The following is a 7,253-nucleotide window of genomic DNA, read 5'->3' as shown; positions in this document are numbered from 1 at the left end:
GCCAGGGCCCGCGGCCTTCCCGCCCGCTGGGGGCTGCCGTCCGCCCCGTCCTTGGCCCAGGCCCGGGGCCGTGGGGCTGAGGAGCGCTGTGCCGCCCGGGGTAACGGGGCCTCGTACAGAGAGCAGGAGAAAAAATCTGCAGTTGATGGTATGCCCCTACTATCAAAGCAAGAAAAATTACTCCCTTTTGCCAAAAGAGGGCACCTCTTTCTCTACAGGTCTGGTTAGTGGTTGCCTTCTCGGCAAGTTGCTACATCTCCATCCTCCCAACACTGGACAGTCGAAGGGAAATTGTGTGTGGAAGACAGAGGCAGCTCTCCAACCGCAATGTGTGTAAAAATGCAGTATTTTTAGGGTCAAAGAGCTCTCGATCCAAACCACCTGGAAAAATCATTGTTACTATAAAATGAAAAAGCTGAACTCAGCAATATCTGGCAATTACTACAGTGCTGAATTCTACCTTAAAATGATTGGGGGCTAGAATTCAGCTCTGTAAAACATATTAGTATATAAACTTTCTTTCCAGTGGAAGACAACCTACATATATTCTATGTCAGCAAGCAGGTTAATGAAGTATTACTACAACATTTACTTCCCCCCCTATTTTCTATTAATTATGTTGCAGTTAAAATGCAATAAGAACTAACAGTAAGATCTTGGTAGTTACAAATCTCCCTTTACGGTAGATAATTGTATACTTAGTGTAAGAGCCATTGATGGTCGCACAGCCTGAGGTGTGTTTGCATCTTGGGTATTGGTCTGACTTCTTGGGGTGGACTGCGGGCAATTCTCTGCTGGTGTTCAAGAGAGGGTCACCAGCTGCATGGCAACGAATCTGCACGGCACAGAGAGAAGCCAAGTCCTTTTTGCACGTTGCACAGTAAACCAACAGCCGAGGATGAATGGGACTCATGATTCCTCTTTGTTTTTTCCTATCAGTTGTTATTCATAGGTGATACATAACGCATCGTGTTGCAGGATTTTATTCCCTCTTCATTAGTCTTCAGCACAGACTGCCATATAACAATTAAAATTAGCAGCATTAAACAGCCAAAAAAAAGAGGAAGATGAGATGCCAGTCAAACTAACCAGACTCTCTGCCAAGTGCTAAAGGTTGCCACATGCTTCCATAAAAAATGTTGGTGTATCTTTAAAATTATTGATAGTTCCTATTAGAGGAACACCACCCCCACCCCCACCCCCCCATATTTCCCTGCTTTGCCAGTCTTTGCCAGCCAGAAAGAAGATGGATCTAAATCAGTGCTCTCCCAGCCAGCAGAGGCAGCAGAACGGACTGAGCACCCTCAGTTCACACTGAAGTCTCCATCCGTCGAAGTCGTTCTTGGGTGGCTTGGATTAGCACAGTGGGAACAGGAGCCTTTAACTGCTTGCAACCATAACATCAATGTGATTGCCCAAAGGAATGTGAAGAACAATCACATTATCTAAAGAATTATCCAAGGAAAATTATTCAAGGATATTGATTTCCTCCTATTATTTACACATTATTTTGTTAGTGAGGAATGGTTATTTTTGTGTTGGTCTTGGGCATAGAGGGAGCATTACATTAATGCAGGTAAGAACATCTGGCACGGTTTTGAAAGACAATGAAGTATACTACTGTCACTGGGCATCAAAAATTGCAAGCTCCCTTAATTTGTCAAATCTGATCTTCACCAAACTAAAACACTAGAAAGGACATGCAGTGATTTAATCTCTTAAGAAAGTGGCTTTTTAAGGACATGCTCCTTATTAAGGGATAGAGCCAGTGTGAGTTGATATTGACTGGAATCCTGAAGTAGAAAATGAGAAGGTGGCTGGCAAGTATCACAGGTGTGGCACCTTTTATTGTTTTAAGCTCCTTTTCTTCCTTTACTTCCCCTGTTTTAATTAAGGTACTTATTCTAAAGAATACTTTCTTGTAAAAAAGGTCACTATTCCCATTGCTCTTGGGTAGATAGTTGGAAAAACTTGAGTGTGTGGAGAGCACGAACCGTGTAATGATGCAGTCACCCATTCAGAGCATTTAAGCAAGGTTGAATAAAAAAATGTAATGTGTTCACTGGCATAAGGAAAAAAAAAGTTACCTTTTAGTTTCAGGTAAAAAAATGGTTAAACACGTTGCTGACATTTAAATTAACCCCAAATTGAAGTTAACAACTTGTGAGCCCGAGCACTAAATGCATTGCCATTAACCTCAGTACAGTCACTTGTGGCATCGCTATCAGGAAACCTGCTCCGTCTGCCCTACCCCTCAGCACCACAAGCACACAGCTCCCTAGTGTCTATGTGTGCAGGTATTCAGTGACAAAAAGGTCGGTGGTGGTGAGGCTTAGCACGATTGTAAATAGTAGAAAAAAATCAATGTATTTACTAGTTCTGTTGATAATATTAAATGAGAACGCTGTAATTAAGAAAGCTGCAGTCACTGAGTACCCTAGTGACAATTACCAACAAATGTCCGGTCATTTGTTGGTAACAACAACAGAGCTATTATTAATGCATCTGCAAATTACTGGGAAGACTCACGCAGAGATTTAGTTACTCTCTCTCATTGACAGTGTCAGTGCTTTTTAGTTAAACATCTGCTTTGGAAGTGATAAGCTGGTACACTTAACTAAAATGCACTGCTTATCTTTGGAGAAGCTATGGGAGAGCTGCAATTTACTCCTGAGCAAATTTTATACATAATGAAACATCTTGCTAGAGGAGCAAAGAAACCAGCCTTTTATTACCTTTGATGCTGCACAAAACTTCTTCTGGAACTTAATAACCTTGATGTTAACAAACGAATTTGAAAAAAAATCCCAAAACTTCATGAACATGTGACACTTGGGGCACCTAGAGTAGGCTAAACTTTTCAACATCCCTGTTGCTTTGCTAAAAGTTTCAAAGAGATTGTCTTTGGGGGAGTCCTACTGAATGTGAAGTAAGGAATCATAGAATCATAGAATCATTAAGGTTGGAAAAGACCATCGAGTCCAACCATCAACCAAACACCACCATGCCCACTAAACCATGTCCCTAAGCACCACATCTACACGTCTTTTAAGTAGCTCCAGGGATGGTGACTCCACCACTTCCCTGGGCAGCCTGTTCCAATGTTTAACCACTCTTTCAGTAAAGAAATTTTTCCTCATGTCCAATCTAAACCTCCCCTGGCGCAACTTGAGGCCATTTCCTCTCATCCTATCGCCAGTTACTTGGGAGAAGAGACCAACACCCACCTCGCCACAACCTCCTTTCAGGGAGTTGCAGAGAGCAATGAGGTCTCCCCTCAGCCTCCTTTTCTCCAGGCTAAACAACCCCAGCTCCCTCAGCCGCTCCTCATAAGACTTGTTCTCCAGACCCCTCACCAGCCTCGTTGCCCTTCTCTGGACACGCTCCAGCACCTCAACGTCCTTCTTGTAGTGAGGGGCCCAAAACTGAACACAGTATTCGAGGTGCGGCCTCACCAGTGCCGAGTACAGGGGCACGATCACTTCCCTGCTCCTGCTGGCCACCCTATTTCTGATACAGGCCAGGATGCCATTGGCCTTCTTGGCCACCTGGGCACACTGCCGGCTCATGTTCAGCTGGAATGTTGCTTTTTGCCTTTATCTAGTGTACTCATCCATCACAAAGCAGAAGATGCTTAGCAATAAAGACGACTGAACCTGGCTGTATAAAAGAGATTTTCAGGAATGAGAAATGTGAAAACTTTTTCCATCTCTTTCACATCAGTTACTAAAGTGTGGCTGATAATCATATTCCAGTCTTCTTGGGGAAGTCAATATTTCATTTATACTTAGAGAATACCCTATAGGGGTATTTTTATTTTAAGATATTTGCAAATTAAATTTTATAATTGGGAAAGTGAGGCAGAGATAGACAGGGCTTAAAAGTCCCTACAAGGGACTCCTCAAGAGCTGTCCTCAAGAACAACATCCACTTTTGGAAGACACTTTGCATTTGCATGCTGTTTATCTTCCAGCATTTCAACAGGTAAGAAAACCATGGTCGGGTTGATAGCTTAGTTTTCCAAACTGCATAACAAACAACAACAATTCAGAGCAAAGGTTTTTGTTTATTCATGCTTATTGGTACTAGAACCATGTACGGTAGTGATTTGCATGTTAAGGGAGAAACAGAGACACACGAATCGACTTGTGTAAAGTCAGAAAAAGTCAGTAAAAGGACCCAGGAGCCCCCTTGCATTCCTCCGTTCTAAGCAATGGAAAATACTTTCAATTACAGGATGAACTTTTTACTCTGATTAATACAACAGGGTCACAATACCTTGAAAGCACTGCAGCAACATTTAGAAAGCAGTCACTGGGCATTAGTTTGAGTAGAGATACAATTTTGATAAAGGGAGAAGCAGAAAAGCTGATATATTACAAAAAGAAAAAAAGCAAAGAATATAAAAACTGTAGATTAATATAGGAACTTATTTCTCTGAATTTAGGCTGCTCCTTTCAGACTCCAGTACTTTTTGCTATGTTTCTTTCTTCTGCCCTTCAGGATGCCAGTTACAGTTGCTCAAATTAAAAGAAACTCTGAGGTAAGAGAGAGGGAATGGTGTGACTACTGTCAGTGCTTGGCTAAAATTCTGACATCCTGGGTCACAGTGATTATTTCCACAGCCATAAAATGTCAGCAACTTTATTGATGTCAGTAGAAATATCTGGGGGATTAGGTAGCATCTAGCATTATAAAGAACATTACATCTCCATTCTAGCTTTTTCAAATACACACATTGGGTGGCCAGAGTATGTCACGATGAGTATCTATATATTACATTAATCTACTGATTTCAATATTCAGTTCTTGGTATCACATCTCTCTTTATTAATTTTAATTTACTTGGAATTTTTTGTGCAGTAATTTCTGTTAATGTGTTCATATTTGTTTACTGGAAGGCAGGCTGGAATTTCAAAACCATAGAAAGCCTTAGCAGAATGTCCTGGTTTCGGCTGGGACAGAGTTAATTTTCTTCCTAGTAGCTGGTACAGTGCTGTGTTTTGGATTTAGGATGAGAATAATGTTGATAACACACCAATGTTTTAGCCCTTGCTAAGTAGTGCTCACCCTGGTCAAGGACTTTCCAGCTTCCCATGCTCTACCGACTGAGAAGGCTGGAGGTGCACAAGGAGCTGGGAGGGGGCACAGCCAGAACAGCTGACCCAAACTGGCCAAAGGGACATTCCATACCATGTGACGTCATGCTCAGTACATAAACTGGAGAAGCTGGCCGGGGGGGCCGCTGCTCGGGGACTGGCTAGGCATCAGTCGGCAGGTGGTGAGCAATTGCACCGTGCATCACTTGCTTTGTATATTCTTTTATTATTACTATTTTACTTTATTTTGTTTCAATTATTAAACTGTTCTTATTTCAACCCACGAGTTTTCTCACTTTTACCCTTCCGATTCTCTCCCCCATCCCACTGGGGGGGAGCGGGTGAGTGGCTGTGTGGTGCTCCGTTGCCAACTGAGGTTAACCCACGACACAGAAGAAAGTACAAGGTCACTGACTGCTGAAAAAAGCACATTGGCACATTTAGGAAAGCCACCAAACGAGACAGGTATAATGTTGTTGCATGTTTGCACACCTAGCATGGAACAAAATGCATGGTACCTTTTACGCCTTTTTACCTTCTGTGATGCTGGATTTAATCTCAAGTGCGGTGAAAAGACTCTAGATAGGTAATAAGAAACTGCACAATGTTTTGCTGCCCTTGACAGAAGATTTAACCTTTTCAGAATCACAAGCAACCACCAAGTTTCCTTCCTTGTCCCAGGAGGGAGTAAACTGCTATTATCCCGTTACGTTAATGGCTACAGCAATGCAGTCCAATATTGAAGTGCCATTGTGAAACCAAATTTCCAGTCATTCACCTTGATCTCTCTTTCTGCAGGGTGTATGGCAGCTCTTGCAGAGTTTGCTTCCCTTCCATGCTGTGACCTCTCTGAGGGATGGTTTGTAACACCAGTATGGGACCTTGTACAGCTGGGGCTTAGGAGTCAGTTGAGCTTTCACAAAACACAACCAATTGCATTAGCCATTCAAATTGGCTAGGGCTTGATCAAAATTTTTTTAGCTATTTAGGCACAGAAAAATACACTACTTCCTTCTTTACAACCTAATTAGCAGCAGCGCAGAAATGTATGCACGTTGTTTGCACCAGCATGTATTGGTATGCATTAACAATATACTCTTACTCTGTTGTAATGGAAAGCACTTAATTTTGAAGGGGCACCAGAACCGATTCATTCTCAGCAGTGGCAAGAGAAAGTAACAGCAATTTATTGAGTAAAAAAGATGTTGTGCTGAATAACAATTACTTCTACAGACAATGCTATTGTCTTTTTTTTTAAGTTCAAACTACCTTTTAAAAATAAAGCAGCACACGAGTCTCAAACGTAAGTATCACTTTAACCAAAGATCCCAGAGTCAAATCCAGTTACATATGTCAGACATTCTGCCGTGGGTTAGACTAATTTGTCTGTTTTCTCCTTCTCTTTACTCATAGTTCCACTTTCCAAATGTTAGGGCCCTGACATGAAACAAAAAATGATTAGGGTGGTATGAAAAATGGAATTTCAAAATCTTCTGCACAAGAAAAGATTTAAAATTTTATTTGGACAGTTAAGAAGTGTTCTTAAGTCTGTCCTAGCACCTGAGAGGCTGCACATCTAGAAAATTGTTACTAGACGGCATTTTCTGGCCAAAGGTTTTGTCAAGAGCCTTCCGTCCAGCTCCAGTATGTCATGAAGCCCAGCTGTGTTTGGGTTGCATAGGACTGACTGCAAAAGACTGTTGCCACCCTGGAGTTCTAGTTACCTTTGGACAGTTTCTTCAAAACAAGTTTTCCTTGCCGTTCTGGAAGAGCCTTGTTTAAACAGTTAAAACAGAACAACATGCGTATCTGTTTCAGCCGAACTCAACCTTTATTTGAACCATTAGTTCGCCTCACACCATGTACTGTCCAGCAAACCAAATCCCCAGCCTTCATTCTTTCCTCCACCTCTGCCACCCAGCAGTGCCTCACTTCCACGCTTACACCACCGTCCAAGTTGCTTTGGGTCACAGCTCTGCGTTGGAAAGATTTCCTGAGTTTTCCTAGCAGAACTGATCACTCGGTTTATTTGTTGCCGCTGACGGACTTTGGGAGGATCTTCTGACACTGCATTAATCTGAGCCCTGGAGAGTTGCAGTTAAATCATGCCAAGTCCCTGGAAACCAAAAAATTCCAGCTGGAATTTAACCAGGA

This window comes from Pygoscelis adeliae, unplaced genomic scaffold (genome assembly GCF_000699105.1).
Source record: "Pygoscelis adeliae isolate BGI_AS28 unplaced genomic scaffold, ASM69910v1 Scaffold71, whole genome shotgun sequence".
Taxonomy (NCBI): Eukaryota; Metazoa; Chordata; class Aves; order Sphenisciformes; family Spheniscidae; genus Pygoscelis; species Pygoscelis adeliae.
The sequence above is the reverse complement of the archived record's forward strand: the minus strand, read 5'-3'. Positions refer to the sequence as shown.